This window comes from Bidens hawaiensis, unplaced genomic scaffold (genome assembly GCF_021521415.1).
Source record: "Bidens hawaiensis isolate Kalapana, Puna unplaced genomic scaffold, B.hawaiensis_p1.1 tig00005523_1, whole genome shotgun sequence".
NCBI lineage: Eukaryota > Viridiplantae > Streptophyta > Magnoliopsida > Asterales > Asteraceae > Bidens > Bidens hawaiensis.
In genome coordinates, this window is record NW_027491356.1 from 933,570 (window position 1) to 951,473 (window position 17,904).

At 32.2% G+C, this 17,904-nt stretch overlaps 1 pseudogene across 1 annotated transcript; it reads left to right on the forward strand.

Annotated features, from left to right (window-relative positions):
- Positions 1-1,439: 1,439 nt before the first annotated feature.
- Positions 1,440-7,682, forward strand: LOC143630049 (protein ZINC INDUCED FACILITATOR-LIKE 1-like; annotated as a pseudogene). The gene is made up of 12 exons (XR_013153087.1): positions 1,440-1,472; positions 2,045-2,102; positions 2,188-2,290; positions 2,385-2,487; positions 2,585-2,635; positions 5,609-5,611; positions 6,651-6,713; positions 6,818-6,867; positions 6,969-7,044; positions 7,114-7,293; positions 7,380-7,467; positions 7,564-7,682. The product of XR_013153087.1 is annotated as a protein ZINC INDUCED FACILITATOR-LIKE 1-like (transcript).
- The last annotated feature ends 10,222 nt before the right edge of the window (positions 7,683-17,904 follow it).

Consider the following 17,904-nt stretch of genomic DNA (forward strand, 5'->3'; position numbering starts at 1 on the left):
TCATGAAATCAAGCGGTACCAAGGGTTCTATGACCGTACACACGATCAGTTAACTCAAACCCTAACCGAAAGATCATCCAAACGAGCAATAGTTTACATGACTTGCCACTAACCTCATTTTTTTTTTCACTTATGCCGTCACCAGCACACCCGCTGGTTCCATTTTCTCCAAGTTTATCCATCACCAGTACTATATCCAAGTTCACATGACAAACCAATCAACCAAAATCCATAACCGTCAACATTCCGATCATAACCACCTCGTCTTCAGTTATAACAATAACAAACGAGAACAAATCGAAAACAGTGAACAGACACAACAAGGGCACGGGCCTAAACTTGACGATTGTTCAACAGAACACTGCCAAATAAACCGATTTGCTCTTGCAATAATCGATAAATCAACTAACTGTAAATAAACTATATAAAGTTACCTCAGACTAATCTCTTGCAAACAAATCTGAACCCGAACCTAAATGGTCTTCACAAAACCCGGTTCCCTAATTTACGGTTGATAATAAATAGTCAAACCCTAACTTAGCCTGACAGCCACCAATCTTGACTGTCGATCACTGATGAACACGAACCAGAAATTAACCCTGCGATCTCCAAGAGTTATTCACGGTGACGGACCTACCCAACCCTAATCACCAAAAAAACAGATTCGAACCAAAACCTTCTGCGAAATCGTTACCAGTGCAACGAACCGTGTGTCCAACAAGCCAAAGCTCTGATGCCACTTGTTAGGAACAAAGCGGCGCGCGGAAGCGAAACAGCACACACATGCACAACGATAAACACGCATAAACGAAAATATAAACGACACAAGAATTTAACGTGGTTCGGTCCCCGCGAGGGGACCTACGTCCACGGGCTGCAACTAGGTTTTCTTATTAGCTCAGAACAAAGATTACAATTACATGATGGGATATATATAATAAACAATATTATGGTTAAACATAATTAGGAACCAAAACTGGGCCTCCTAATAAAACCGGCCCAAAGGCCTTCATAACCCAACACCATTGCAGTTTAAGGGAAGGATTTGAAGTGGGCCCATTTTGGTTTTTGAAGTATTGAATAATTGGGCTTTAGTCCAACGTGTTTGTTAGAGTTTGTTTTTAATATGCATGATTTCATGCAAGTTTAGTCAGTTAGAAGATTTGATCGAGTCATGTGGGTTTGTCCTAGTTTTATGGAGTCTCGAGTCTTACGCTCATTTTTAGGGTTTAGTTGCTTTCAGTTATTTCTTGTAAGCTATATATATAGCACCTCTTTTATTGAATAAAGTATCCAGAAAATTTGAGTGATCATTGTTCTCTGATATTACCATTAACAGTGGTGAGTGAACATATAAGACTATATTACATGGATTAAATTGTACATTAAATGTCACATCAGATTTCATTTCTTATTACTAGTTATTATCTAGTTCGAAAATGGTTTTCACTGTTCACATGAATTTCACTGCAGTATCACTTTTAGGTTTTTTTATTTCATATTTTTAACGGTTTTTTAAATAAAAAAAATCATTTATAAGTAATTAATTATGCAACACATAATATATTCACCGGTATAATTTTCAATAGTACATAATTAACAATTACTCAACAAATAATGTATTCATCGAACAATATACATATTTATTATGGAATAATATAAATTTTAAATATTTAGTAGTTTGTGTACCATAAGAAGTGTAAAAATAAATAGAATAATTATGTTAGCATTTGAGTAATTATTATAACTCTATAACTTTTGAACAAAGTAACTATTATTACAATATTTATTTTTTATAACATTATTACTACAACTCAAATTGTAATTACTCTAATTATTTGTATGTTTAGTAGGTTAAGTTTAATTAAAAAAAAAATTGCGATATCTGACATCTATTCCGATTTTATACTTTCCAGCGCTCCCAATATCATCTCTCTTCCCTTTTGTTTATTTCATGGTAAGTGTGTTTACTTATCTCTTTGCTTTGTCCCCATTTTATCAAATTTTGACATTTTAAATTATTTATCTTGACTTACTATTGTAGGTAAGGGATTTTAACATTGCTGAGAAAGAGGACATTAGTTACTATGCGGGCTTTGTTGGTAACAACTTTTACCCGCTATATTTCATTTTTTACATATTTCTTAAAGTATACTATGTATAGTATAATAATTACAATTTATGAAGGGTCGGCATATATGGTTGGAAGGGCACTGACATCCATCTTCTGGGGAGTAGTGGCCGATCGATATGGTTGAAAACCAATTATTCTTGTGAGCACATCATCGGTGTGAGTAACTACTTTCACTTATAATTGTTTGGAACCACTTTGTACACCTCAACCTTTTGCCCTTCTATAGTTTGCCATTTTCATATTCTTTCAGGGTTGTTTTCAACACACTTTTCGGTATTAGTGTCAAATATTGGATGGCCATTGTTACAAGGTTTCTTCTTGGCATTTTAAGCGGGTTACTCGGAACGATAAAGGTGCATTCCTTATCTTACATTTTGTATATGTTTTTTTTTTTCAGTTTGTTTATTATAGCATATGATCTGATTTGTTTCCTTACATGTTGATAAACAGGCGTATGCATGTGAAATTTTACCAGAAGAACATCAAGCTTTAGGATTATCGGCCATAAGCAACGACACCTTTTATTTTGATTTTTCATAATATTGATAATTTTGATATTTCATAATAATTTTATTCAAGGATTAGAAGGATATAAGAATTAGAAGGATATATAACGATAGACTGGCAAAAAACTACTATGTTTACAATGACCTAAGGAAGTAAATGTAATCCAAAAATAATATCCAGTACTCCCTCTCAAATTGGAGTATGGAGGTCATAAATGTCTAACTTGTAAAGCCTACGAAATTGTAACGTACCAAGAGGCCTAGATGATAAATTAGCAGTATGTAATTTTGTGTCAATGTGAATGAGCCACACTTCTATTGACCTCATTCTTTCCCTGATAAAATAACAATCCATCTCAACATATTTGGTCCGCTCATGTAAAACAAGATCGTTTGCAATATGATAGGCTGCAAGAATATCACAAGAGGTGTCGCAAATGAGGAGAAACCCTAAGTTCTGTCATGAGCCATCTCGCTCATAAGACTTCACTCATGCTGATCTCCATGACAGTATATTTAGCACACTTTCGTCAATGAGCAAGAAACGACTAATTGTTTCTTTGATTTTCACGAAACTGGCACACCACCCAACATGAGTAAGTAACCAGTTCTTGACTGCCTAATAAGAGTACTACCAAGTCAACCTACATCACAATAGATAGTAAGGTTCGTCCCTCCTTCCCTAGAAAGAAGGATTCCTTAATTAGGGGTGGTTTTAAGGTATCTCAGAACATGAGTGGCAACGTCCATGTGTGTTTGTCTCTTGCCACTAACGAATTGGCTCAAGATGTTTACGAAATAAGAGATATCAAGTCTTGTGGTTAAGGTAGAGTAGGCTACCTATCAACCTTCAAAACTTGTGCTTATCAACATGAGATTCTTCATCATCCTTGCCCAACTTCAATTTGTTCAATAAGAAAAGAGTATTAGCTACAGTCAAGCACACCACAATCTTCCAAAATTTCAATAGTATGTTTTCTTTTGACTTATTACTAAGCCATCTTTTGTTCGAGTAACTTCAACCCAAAATGTACTTCAGATATCCAAGGTCTTTGATGCTAAATTCCTTGTCAAGATAGATTTCAGTGTATTATATTTTTGTGGTGATCATTCCGGGTGCTGATTACACGATCATCAACAAACATGAGAGCTGCAAAAAAGGTGTCACGTTTCTTGTATATGAATAGCGAATGATCTATATTGGATTGTTTGAAACCAATGTTCACAAACAGTGAATCTTTGGTACCAATTCTTGGAGGCATGCACTAGACTGTAGGTCGACTTCTTTTGTTTACACACTCTCGTTTCATTTGCTTTGAAAAAATCTTGGGGAATCTTCATGTGAACATCTTCTTCTAAGTTTCCATGAAGAAAGGTATTATTAACGTCAAGTTGTTGAATAAACCACCCTCTTTTTATTGCTACCGCAATCGTTTTAGCAATGACTAGCTTAGCTATCAGTGCAAAGGTGTCATAAAAGTTGTTACCTTCCATTTGCTTGATACCCTTTAAAACAAGTCGAGCATTGTAGCGTTCAATCTCTCCATTGGGTTTGTATTTAGTCTTGTAAACAAATTTCAAGTCAATAGCACATTTCTCGTTTGGTAATTCTTCAAAATACCGCGTTCCATTTCTTCGAGGACTTCGATTTCTTTCGTTGTTGAAATAACTTAAAACAATAAAAAGTTTTAGTAATACTAACAGGAAATCATGATCTTGTATGTTTGGCCTTAACACATACATCACAAAAAGAGTTTTTAACTTTGAAAGAAAAATCCTTGAGAAAAATGTGTGATAGTTTATCTGCCACACCTCAACCTACGGTGGAATGTCGGGGTGCGAACTGTTGGTTCATAGCTCATAAGGCACTAACATACAATATTAGTGACAATATCTAATTATTTTATTAAATTTAAATCAAGTACACAATATTCAAAAGAAATTACAAATAACCAAATAAATCAAATACTGTTGTTTACTTTAATAACCTAAACTCCGAGTCGGGAGTCGGGGTTGGTCAGTGCACTGAAAATGTCAAAATAAACATAAAAGTCTTCTGCCCCAAACGCTAGTTTTGACCAGAAGGTTGAGTAATTGAATGGTCAAAGATTTGACTATTATGCCCTTAAACGGGTCGGAAAACAATTGACCGACAAAACCCCATCAATCAGTAAAATTGATTAAGGGTTTTTTTTTATTTAGATAAAAACCAACGTTTTTCATGAAGAAAACTTACCCGAAAAGATTACAAAACAATGAGAAAACAACGAGTCAATGGGTCTAGAAGCTAGAAAGTCAAACTGTATAACACAGATTATTGAATAAGAACACCAATGGAATACCATATGAATGAGATTGAGATGGAGGCTGATGTTTACAGATTATTTTAGGCTTTAGGAATAAATTTTGATTAAGTGTAATACACCAAAATTATTTATTTGGTAATAGTTCGTTTAAGGAAACCGAATAATCAATTAATGACAAAATCGAGTATAATGACATGTGGATTTCTACTTAACAACAAGAAAACGAGTTTGGACATGTTATAACATTTCTTAGACATTAAGTTTCATTAATTTGAAACATCGGTCTCTGGTTGTGCCCATCTCTACCACAAAATGTACAATGCTCAATTTGATCGCTAACTGACTATTTAGAGTCTTTCCGTACAACCTTATTTTTTTAGGTGTATTGGTTTTTATTAATCCCAACTATCATCATTTGGTCGCTGTCGGTCCCAACTAACGAATTGGCTGATAATGATCCCACCATTTATCATATTTGTTCCCAATGGTACGCGACTAACTGATTAATGCTAACGTTGTTAGTTTCAAGTGACTGGAAAAACATTTTTCCCCGAAAAACTCACATTTTTTTTGGAAACTCAACATTTTCGTCCCAAAACATCTTTGCAACCTTAGGTCGAACATTTAGGAATCTTTTTATAGTAAAATCCCTGATTATTGAGGTCGTTGGAACTCTAGAATTATTGTCGAAATCAGTTGGTGGTGCTCAAGTGGTTGTGATTGGTTGGGGTTGAGTCGGTTGGTGATGGTGGTGGTGGACTGGTGGTGTTCAGGTTGAGTTTTCAGGCAAAAAATGTAACATTTCTGGCCAAAAGCGTTTTTCCGACGACCTATAACTAACGACGCTAGCATTCTGTTAGTCGTGAACGGTTGAGAATAAATATGATAAAAGGTGGGAGCGTTATCAACTAATTCATTAGTTGGGAGTGATAGCGGCCAAAAGATAATGGTTTGAATTTACAAAAACCAATGCACCTTTTCTATGGTTCTTATCATGTTTCCCCGAAACATATGTTTGTAAGGCTGTTAGATCGATATTTGTCTTCTTAATGGTTGTGTTGGACCTTTGTTGCTCGTCTTCTGCAACAAGGTGGCAGGCAGTTCTTAATGAAGGTATGGGTTTCGTGACGAGAATCTGAGCACAATAATCGAGTACTCATTATCAAGCTCCATTAGGAACTCATACAACCTCTCTTTGTCCTTCAAGTAACTTAATTTCTTTCCAAGACCATAGGTACAAGCACTTCAAATGCATAGTGTTGTGGGAGCGTAGAATCTACTTAATCCCATAATGAGCGGACCTTGGTGTAATAGGATGAAATCAAAACACCTTTTTGTAGAGTTGTGCTGTTGGCTTGCTTCCACTCATATGCTCTAGGTGCACTCTCTTTACCAAATCTCTCTTGGATATTTGTCGACATATCTTCAGCAGAAACGGCATATTTGATGCTATATGTGAAACATCATTTTGATCGTACATATAAGTATTATTAGTAATATTAATTATATTATCTGTAACATGATTATGCAATTATCCATTAGCATAGGTTTAGGCAGGTACTCGTGATGTTGGTTACAATGATTGTGAGTGTGTGTATCCACATATTATAGTTGTAAACACAACAAGAACACATTCACTATGCTAATTCAATTTACGATTGGATTTCAATCTTGATTTATACCAACATGTGTCACTTGCTTCAGGTTAGTACATCATGGGGCATAGGATTAATCATTGGCCCAGCATTGGGTGGTTTCCTTGCACAGGTTTTGTATACGTCACACATATAATATGTTTTTTTTTGGCCTAAATATAATGATCAGTATTGCCTTTTAATGTTTTTATTCTTTTTGTGTTGTTTTATCTTTAGCCTGCAGAGAATTTTCCAAGTCTGGTATCTCCAGATTCTTTATTTGGGAGGTAAAGCTACCGGTTTGCTTGCTTCTTAATTTTTTGACAGTATGACACTATTTCTAAATATTATTGTTATTTATTCAATTTAATTATGACTTGTGATGCAGATTTCCATATTTGTTGCCTTGCCTTTGTATCTCCATTTTTGCACTTTTTGTGACCGTCGGTGCATTTTGGCTTCCCGTACAATCTCCTAATTACCATTTCCTTAATACATGACATGAATTATTTATAATACTTTTTAAATTGCAGGAAACATTACACTTTCATAAGAAAAATGAGTTGGAGTCTGCTTCCTATGTTTTTGATGCCGGGGAAAACACAATTGAGAACAACGATTCCTCTTTTATAAGCCTCCTCAAAAACTGGCCATTAATGTCTTCTATCATTGCCTATGGCATTTTTTCGCTTCATGACATGGCTTACACAGAGGTGATCTAAAATCTATCTATTAATTACAACTCATGTTCTTAATGATCAAACATTTATAAATGGTGTTGGTTTTTCTTGTTTAACAGGTTTTCTCTTTGTGGGCTGTGAGCCCTAAGAGTTTAGGGGGGCTCAACTATACTACTGAAGATGTTGGCACAGTCCTGTCTATCTCAGGTTAAGCTTTTGAAGTTGCACTAGATCTAAATTTAAAGCTTTAAACTTTAATTTATGATTTTACAGTTTATATTAATCACAAAAGTCTTATATTAGGGGTGGGCCTTCTTATTTTCCAAACTGCATTGTATCCCGTTGCACAAAAGATATTTGGACCCATCGATGTAGCTCGTATATCAGGAGTAAGCAATTTTCCTTAGATGTCTTCCCTTTGATTTTAAAAGTTAAAAACGTGTTTTCACAAATTCTTCTTAGCATATGATAATAATTGTACTTTTTGATTCAATTTTAGTTTTGTGGAAAGGTAAAATACATATACATATTTTTCAAAAGAGTTTGTTTAGCTTTCAGAGTCAAAAGATACCAAACTAAGTTAACACAACTATCTATTAAAGAAGAGATTAAGACATTTTTATTCCTCCATTCTCTACAGTTCATATCACAAAATTATAAATAATAAAATAAAGTAGTAATGGAAAATACTAGCATTAAATGAAAGACGAATATCATGGGAAACATTTATGAGTCAAATGTGTATCATTGACTTGACTTGAGGAGACGGAACTACAGGAGGGTCCGGTGACCCTCCGACCTGCCAAATTCTTAGTATACCCGAAAACTCAGCCAAAACAAATTCTTGTAGTTAGGACCCTCTTCATTTGTCTCCTATAAAGCCTTGAAGTCAAAAGAGAACAACAAATGATTTAAAAAAAATACTGGCGAGGTCCGACGACTGCAAATGGAAGAGTGAAGAAGAATACAGTGTTTTTTTTTTTGGTTTTATTTTTATTATTATGAACGGTAAATACATAAATGGTTTACTGTGGGCTTTAGTAAATTCATGCATGGCCCACCTATTAAAAGAAAACCTAGTTTTTCATTATTGTATTTTATTTTATAAAAAAAGTCCACATATATATCGCCGCCGAAAATTTAAAAACAAGGTAACTGATTCATCTCGAATTAACTATGAGCAACTTAAAAGTCCTTGTGTCATTCTTTCAAATTATCTAAGTATTTTCTTTTTTTTTCTTGGGGTTTTAGTTTTGTTTTCTTTTATCTAACTACCTTTATTATTAATGATGTGAATTGAATTATCTAAAAATGTTTATTTCATATGTTTAGATATTTAAATTTTCAATACAAATACAAAGCTCTAAATTCTTTTATGTGAGGTTATTTATCTACCTATTTTAACAAAGTAAAATAAATGTGAACACTTGTCATCTTTTGATTAATTCTATCAATTTTTTCACTCCAAAACTACCATAATATATATGTAATATATCAATAATTATTCACTTTCCTTTTACACTATTTATATAATATCTATATATTTTATAAATATAAATATTAACATATTATTATACTATATATTTTAAAATACTTGGTGTATTCCAAAAATCAACAACAAATTATGTTTCTTAAATGAAAATTGTTTTGGGTTGTTTGTGGAGCTTAAATTTGATTTTATATGTCAAAAGTTGGTAAATAGACTGTTTGGTACAAGTTAACTACATTTAGGTCAAAATTTGTTACGGGTCAAAAATGAAAATTTTGAGTATTTTTAAAAGTTTGAGAATACAAAATAAATTTATCGTCAGATTTGTTATGGGTTTAAAGTGTTGACTTTAAAATGTTAAAAATATGAAAGTTAGAATTTTAAACATGATCGGATTTCAAATTTATTTTTAAGGGCATTTTTTGAAATAATCAAAAGGTTCAGGATTTGACAAATTGACTATTTTTCCCTCAACTATTATAATTTAAGAAAAGATTGCGAACACTTTCGACATGCCACTCCATGCCTATCAATACTTCTAACTTTTATCAAATTTGAAATATTTATGTCAATATTAATTTTTCCTTAAATGGTGATCAGAACGTTGTATGGGAAGCATGTCATGCAAAACTATGCTCAAATGAAACAAAATATTCACAAAATTGAATGGGTTAACATGTTATTATGACAAAGTCGAGAAGCCTTTTGAAACTTATCAAAATCTTTTTCATGGTGTAGCTCAGAAACACATAGTTCTTGAAGAACATCCATCGTTACAATTTAATATTTTACTTTCCTTAAATGGGTGGTAAATTGATAAATATATCAATAAAGGTAATGCTCCTTTTGTATTTAGGCTAAGTGGTTAGAATTACTATCGTATGATAGCTCTTATTTTCAAAATTGGTTCATAACCAAAATTCTTTCGGTTATACATATATGACACCGAGAATGAATTTTTCAATAGAGAGAAGCATTCTCGGGCATGTTTTTGCACGAGCATTTTGTTTATTAAGTTAATTTAAAAAAAACATTTTGTGATATAAATAAAATCAATTTATGTACACATAGTATAGATACAAGCATAGATGCGGTACAGTTTTTTTTCATATACGCTATGTAATTATTTGTTTTACTTGTAATTTATAATTTGAATTATCCCGTGTGTGACACGGGCTCTAAAACTAGTTTAGAATAAAGAAATATGTTATTTTTATTTTTATTGTGTTTTATTAGTTTATCGTTTTATTTGAATTTAAAATTGTTATTTTTCTTTATTGCTTCTAGTCTTTAAAAATATATATAATTATGTTACATGGTTTTAACTTTATATCATGTAAAACAAGCTTCACATTGTATGTGAAGACTCAAAAGGAATTATAATATGATCCTACAGTTAAAAAGTTCTAGTTTCGTCACTGCATTCAATATTATGTTGACTGTATTAAAGACTCTTTGATGGATCCTCATTATGGGTCGGGTAATGGACCTTTGTAGTGTGTGGGGTATGCTGGATTACGGGCCCAATATCGTGTCAAATTAGCTTGGTGAATCAAAAGTGCACAGTGTGTGATATTTTCTTGGAAACATCACATCATTTGTTAGTTGCTTGCCCGCATGCAAATTTGGTTTTGTCTTTGATACTCTGGGGTCAAACATCCGTTTTGTTGGGCTAGTACAGGAGCTAATGCACCTTCCGTATGATCTGTAATTACCAAAGGAAAAAGGAAAGCGGTTCTTTTGATTATCGCCACCGTGTGCGTGCTTCTGTGGAGGGCGAGGAATGATCGAATATTCAACAGCAAATAAACCTCTATCACATGAAAGATGGGAGATATTAAGGCAAGTTGGTTTATTATGGGTTAAAAATCGAGGCAACTTACCGAACCTTGGTTGGGACAAACATGGTTGTTTTCATTTTGTGAACTTTCCAATGTAAGAATCTAATTTTGTTTTCCTTTTGCCTAAATTTGGTGTAGGTATCTAGTGGCGTAGCGAAGAATAGGGATGGCAATGGTTTGGGTTATAGACCAGTTTAGGTAATTCCAAACCCATATCCGATTATTAAAGTCTGTCTTAAACCATTGGGTATTTATCGGGTAATTACCCTTTAGGTTTTGGGTTTTAACAAAATACCCGTTGGATATAGCTTGACCAAAACCCGTCAGGTTTTCATTGAATAAAGACATTTTAAACATATTACATCATAATCGTTTAGAGTTAAGTTTGCTACAGTTCAACATATGTTACAAACAATTTAACTAAAATATTCTTAAGGGACGAATAGACACATATTGTCTCATCGTCTATATTCATATCAACTTATTTAATAAAGTATCATCATGTTCATCATTTTATATTTGATGAATAGAAAAGTACATTTTGCACCAAAAAAAAAAAAAAACCTCTACTTTTTAAACAACAAACTGAATAATTATAATTACTAAACCAAAATAAAATATTAATGGTGTTAGGTGTATAATTGGATAAATCAGTTAATGTTATCAATTAATTGGGAAAGATACAAATGCCAAACTCACGAAAAATTTCAAAATTAATCCCAAACGTGTCGCAAACCCTTATGGGTTGGGTAATACCCGTCCCAATTATGTCGGGTTTCGAGGTTTCCAATCGGGTTTGGGTTTTAGTGCCATTACTAACGAAAAATCAACACAATGCACAAACTAATTAATAAGCATGGCATAAAATAAAAGCAAGAAAATAACAATTTTGCATGGTTCGGATTTGATGTTAGTCATGTCTGCAAGTAGGGTATTTTATTATGCTTAGTACTAGCAAATTAGAATGATATAATATAGTGTATTAATAAGATCTATACAAGGGTTTATAACTTGCTTGGCAAAAAACATAAATATGTGACTTTTAATCACTTATACAAAGTTTGTCGCATACTCGCATATGCTTCTGATTAGAAGACTTCAATTGAGCCCAAACCCAAGACAAAAAGTGTATAATTCGTCGCTTTTTAAACCCGAAAACCTGACTTGTATTAAATTTTCGGTTTTGTTTATATATATATATATATATATATATATATATATATATACTAGCTAGGTGCGATCGCGATGCAGCGGTATACGCGCAAACACAACCGGTGTTAGTATGCTTGTAACCTCCCGACGGTACGTGCGTAACCCGACGGTGGTATGCATTTAATGTGGCATCGGGCGTGTAACCGGTGCCAGTAAGCGCGCCACATAACGCTTATGCGCGATCAATTCGATATGTATAAAAAATGTCATCCGCGTAAATGTTGTTTGAACGCGCACAACCGGTGGCGACAATCAAGAGGCAAAGATGAAATGTACAATAATTTCAAACAAACTACTTTTTAACCCAATCCGTTTTGACGAACATGTTCCGATCCGAAAACGTTTTAACCCAAAACCCATTTTGACATGACCCCTTTCGATCTAAACACATTCCGACATGAACTAAATTAACTCTCTTTTTTTCTATTAACTTGTTTGAACCCTAACTCGTTTCGACATCGTTAGCCAAACCTGCTCCACCCGTTGCCGGTAATAACTGGTAATCACGTAACATGCTAGTTTTTAAAATTTTAATAAATTATAGCAATACCATACTCAAATTCAAGAGAATAAAATGCTTGTTTTTTTGGTGTAATTTTTTAGAAAATATATTAATGTGTGAAAAAGTTATGGCCGTTAAAAAGTCTTGGGGGTAGTTGGCTTAGAACGAGGGGAAAACGTGTAACTGTTTAATAAATTAACAAAACTTAATTGTAGTTGAAGGATCATTATTGTAAATTATTTTTGAATGTACAAAGACTATATTATCCTTACATTTTTAAAATTATATGCATTGTTACATGTATAATATGCAACAAGAGTGGTAACTCTTAAAATTTAAGAGGTCCCTCAATTCTATATTATATATAGTATAGATATATGATGGATATCATTACAGAACTTTAAAATTATTTAATAACTAGAAGAAACTCTTAATAACTAACTTTTTTTATAAAAAAATTTTTGAATGTTAATGTTATTTGATTTTAGTTTTATCATTTCTTATATCTAAATTTACAATTACAATTATGAAAATTAGTGTTTACACATATCTAATTTTTTTTATATATATGTAAGTTTGTTATGATATATATAAACTTGTGATTTATATATGTATAACAAAAATTTATATATAAAATATGGTAAAACTAGTCTTAAACAATTTTAATATATGAAAAAAAATGTTTGGTTTTTATGAGTTTCTAGAAGTTCTTAACTTTTATGAAGTTCTGAAATGATACTATATATATATATATATATAAGTTCATATGAGAAGTCATATTATTTTGAGAAATAATTTAAATGAATCAAATTTTTTCATTTTTTTCTCATTTAATTAAATGTAGGGGCATATTAGTAAACCTAATAATTTCTTTTATAAGTTAAGTACTAATTGTATTTTTTAGTTTCAAATTGTCAAATTAATTTAAAATTATTAACAATAACTTACGAATTATGATTCCAATTTTAAGCTAATCACACAACTTTTTTATTTTATTATTATTATTATTATTATTTTATTGAAAAAGATTAACATGTACCTCCACAAACTTTTAACATCCTACACAACCAATATGTTTTTCGAGAACCATATTAAAATATACCTTCATCAACTTTAAGCAGCCAACAAAACCAATATGTATTTGGAGAACCATATTAACATATACCTACACAAACTTTTAGCATCCTACACATCTAAAAATTTATCTACATAGTGTGGTTGTTAAATCATGTAGTTATTAATTTTTTTTACATAATAACAATAGAGGACTTTAGAATTTTCGTATGACTAGTAGTTGTGTAGGAAAAATTGTTTCTTCACTATACTAGTAAATGTAGGAATTTATCCAGTTTGTGTAGGATAGCGTCCATATATAACTGAACCTCTGCATATATTTACTCATGTGTGTAAGATTATATAAAATTATGTAGGTAGAATAAAACAAAAGAATTTATCCATACAAAATAATCAAAACGCACATGGATTAAAAAAACAATTAAAAACATTGTTTTTTATACAGACAAAATATAAAAATAACCTTTTAAGTATTAAAGTTAATTAAATGAAGAACTAAAATTTATGACAGTTTCCAAAATTGGTTCTTTAAACAAAATACAAAACTACCCTTTAAGCATTAAAATCAATTAAAATAAAGAACTCAAATTTACAATATTGCCATTTTTAATAATGAACATAGATAAAATATAATCAATGACCCAAATTCATTTCTCACACTTCTCGCGTTAAAATGACTTCTCCACTGAACCATCCCCTATATGGTTCATGCGAGAAGTGATGTTAGATCGAGAAGTGCGCGAAGTGAATCTCAACCATTCATTATACAAATCAACGGTTTAAGATAAAAAATGGCATTTTTGTAAATACTTTAAATACTTGCCCAGATATTTTATGCTTAAAAGGGCAATATTGTCAACATTGTGTAGGCTCATAATAGGTAACGGTGAAATCCCTGGTTTCACTCCAGAAACGTTAGACATCCTAACAGGCGAAACCCGACTCTACCTCTGCAATTGATACACATAATCGACGAGTTTAAAGGATATTGATTCTGTTTTAGTTAGGTATAAGAAGTAATTGTTCCTCGCTGGTTATCATCTGAATGATTTGAAGCATAATTGAGGGTTTTTGTATGGGCTACAGTGACCGAATCAAATAATAGGAATCAAGGTATGTTGGATAATTAGTAGAGTATCAACTAAATAATGCGCACACTTGTATTTATTTTAGCTGTAGTTAATAACATTGCCCTACCCTTAATTGTTTCATTCATTTTTCTGTCTTTGTTTCAAGAGTTAAACTTGATGCAAAATTAAGTGAAAGGATTCCCAGTATTATGTTTCTGTGTTCATTTAAAATGATTTAGTTGATGTAATTTTTTTGTGTGGTTAGTAAAATATGGTGTATATGCTTAATTATTGAAGAACATGTATGTGGTGTAAGGTAAGAAGTTGATGATACAGTGTTTGTTGGGATCATGAATATGTTTATTTTAACAGTGCATATATTTTGTTGTATGGTGTAGTTACTACTAATTGATAGTTAGGCCAGGTGTAATCATCTTGTTAGATTGTGTAATTATTAATAATTGAGTATTAAGTGTTGGTGTAATTGCTTGAAACATCCATGTTGTGTATGGTGAATGGTTGATGCTACCATATCATGAGAATCTCATGTTTTAGTGTATTTAGAATGTGGATAGACATGGTAGTATTTGGTAGTTAGAAATAATTGATGATTAGGAACTGTTGTGTATCATTACATTTATTAGTTAGTAAAGATTGCACCAAGCATATAATTAAACAGTGGGATTTATGTTTGCAGGTCACACTCACAAATCCATTATTTCACAATGTCCAACAGTAATTTGATTTTACCATGACGATTACTGTTTGTAAATACATCATGTTGTACTAAATCATTTAATTTTTAATACATACGTTAATTTTAGTTGGTTATGAATAGGAAAGAAAAGTGAAATGATCGTAAAGAAAATATCATTTTCAAGGTTTATAAATGATTCATCCAATCCGGTGGATAATAAATATCTTGTTATTTGCACGAGGATAGTCGTGAAGATGGTAAAAACCTCTTGTATCCTTATGAAATTTAGGTTATATATTATGATGATATTGTACATATTATAAAGTAACTCATACATGATGTGCTAGGTGCGTTGATATAATGCTAAATATATATAATTCCCTTGTATATTTTATATAATATTTTATTAGTTTTTGTTTGGTTTTTATTAGAATTTGTATATTACTAACATATTTGAATAATGTAGGTTTCGGAGGTTTATCGTGGTTAAGAAGAGCGAAAAATGAGCTAAAACGAGCTAAAACAGAGAACCGGAGCATCAGAATTGAACCGGACCGCATCAGGAAACGAATTGGACCAGACCAGACCGGTCCCCTCTCCTCTTTTTCCGGAGTGCCGCGTGACGGGGAGGGATCAGGCCCGCAGCGCGGCGCGGTAGGCCATTTTTTTCCAGAATTTTGGATTTTTATTTATTTTGGGCCTTGGAAACCTATTTAAACACCTCTAAACTCAACCTTAAACATAACCTGAATACCCTAGACGGCTGGGACGAATTTGGGAGCTCAAGAGGTGATCTTTTGGAGGATTTGGAGGCTTGGAATCATACGATGACGTGCCAATCGATCAAGAACGAAGACCACGGGTTTTATTGCCTTTAATCTTTCGTTTCTTTTGTTTTTCACCATGAATTCCGTTATCATTGTTTTGTTTGATTTTACTATGCTAGGCTAAACATTATAGAGTTTCTAGGCTTATGATGAACTTATTTTGACGGTGTGATTTGATTTGGGATTTATTTATCGTTATGGTTTTTATGATTTAGTAAAAGGTTTAATAATATTAAATTGATGCAGATGGATGCTTAGGATTGTTTGATTGATTGTTATTATTCCATAGTTACTTTGATTATTGTTTGTCACTATGATAGGTTGCTATTAGGTCAATTACTTTGTGCTTTTGATTATTTTATGATTGATTTCGCGATAAGATCATAGGAATAATAATTATTAATTAAATAAACCTAAGTGTGCTGCTAACCTAAAATCTGTAAAGTGCTAGGTTATTGATAGATCTTTATTATTTAATCTTGCTAGATTTAGTTTTTCGTAAGGAGTCCGTCTAGGTTTGATTATTCATTATCGTCTATTAAATCAATTAAATATATTAAATTGCCTTTGATTTCCGTGCTGTGAGGTAGGATTTCGTATAAAGGAACTAAGTCATAAATAATTAGGTGACCGCAAGGAAACATGATTTTTTAATATTGATTTTCTCGGTTAATTAACAACTGAAATTTAGGGGATTCAAGCCTAGGTAGTTTTCTCATCATCATCTGATTTACTCTAACTTGTGTTTCGTTTATTTTACTTAAACAAAACCCCCTTTTAAAAAAATATAAATAAATAGTCGTGTCTGTAGTTGAGTCTAATTAGCTAGTTTATGTTATTTAAAGAGTCTCGTGGGTTCGATATCCGGATTTACTTAGCTTTACTAGAGTCGGTCGGTTCACTTGCCGATTAGTAGTTTAGTCGAGTTTTAGAGAGTCTAGAGGATTACTTAGTGTTTATTTTTAGTTAATTTAGTTAATAATTATTAAACTACTTCAAGCACATCATGTGTTTAGAAGGAATATTTTGTGGGTTACATATGAACTGTCAATCATCAGAATGCGATTCAATGGATGTGTTAGCACTGAAGGCATACAGAAAATATACATCAACAAAAGGACATACTAAAGCATAGACGTATGTTAATTATAAAGACATATCTACGCGTACATACATACATACATGCATACATACGTACTACGTACTATGTAGTACGCACGTACGTACTTGATAGACATATGTAGGTAAGTATGTCCCTACGTTCTTACATGCCTACGCGCGAATGTGCCTATGAGTAGACGTGCATGCGTGCCTACATTCATACGTACCTATATATATAAATTGATAAAGTGTATGACGTATGTATGAGTTTCATATGATGTGTAGTATGGCAACTGTTTTTTTTCCAATTAGTGATACACTATAAATTTTTTGTTTAGTATATTCTATTACATATGTTGTAACATCCCGGCTAAAAATCACTCATAAGCTCGTAACGCTATTAAAGCGACAATATTTATATTTATTTAATTTCATTACATCACAAATACACAATCAAATAACAATACGATAAACATTGAATTTCATTATATTATATTTCTAATACCTTAAAGGTCCAACTAATCTAGTCTTCGATCCTTAGACTTCAACCTACAGCACGTTTTAAATAATATAATTTGTCAACAATAATGTTGGTGAGAATTCATAAAGTTTTGCATATGTATAATACGAAAGTGTAAAATTTACAAGTTAAGATGTATAGTCTCAATCATATAGCAAAAGAAAAGTAAATACATGATATTCGTGTTCGCTTGACATAAGTCAAATCTACTAAGGAACCCCCGTTCGCCGAGCTACTTGGAGTATACAATATGATAATGATACCGCCATTAACAAATGGACGGCGCAAGTACGTCCCGTCGAACCCTCCCA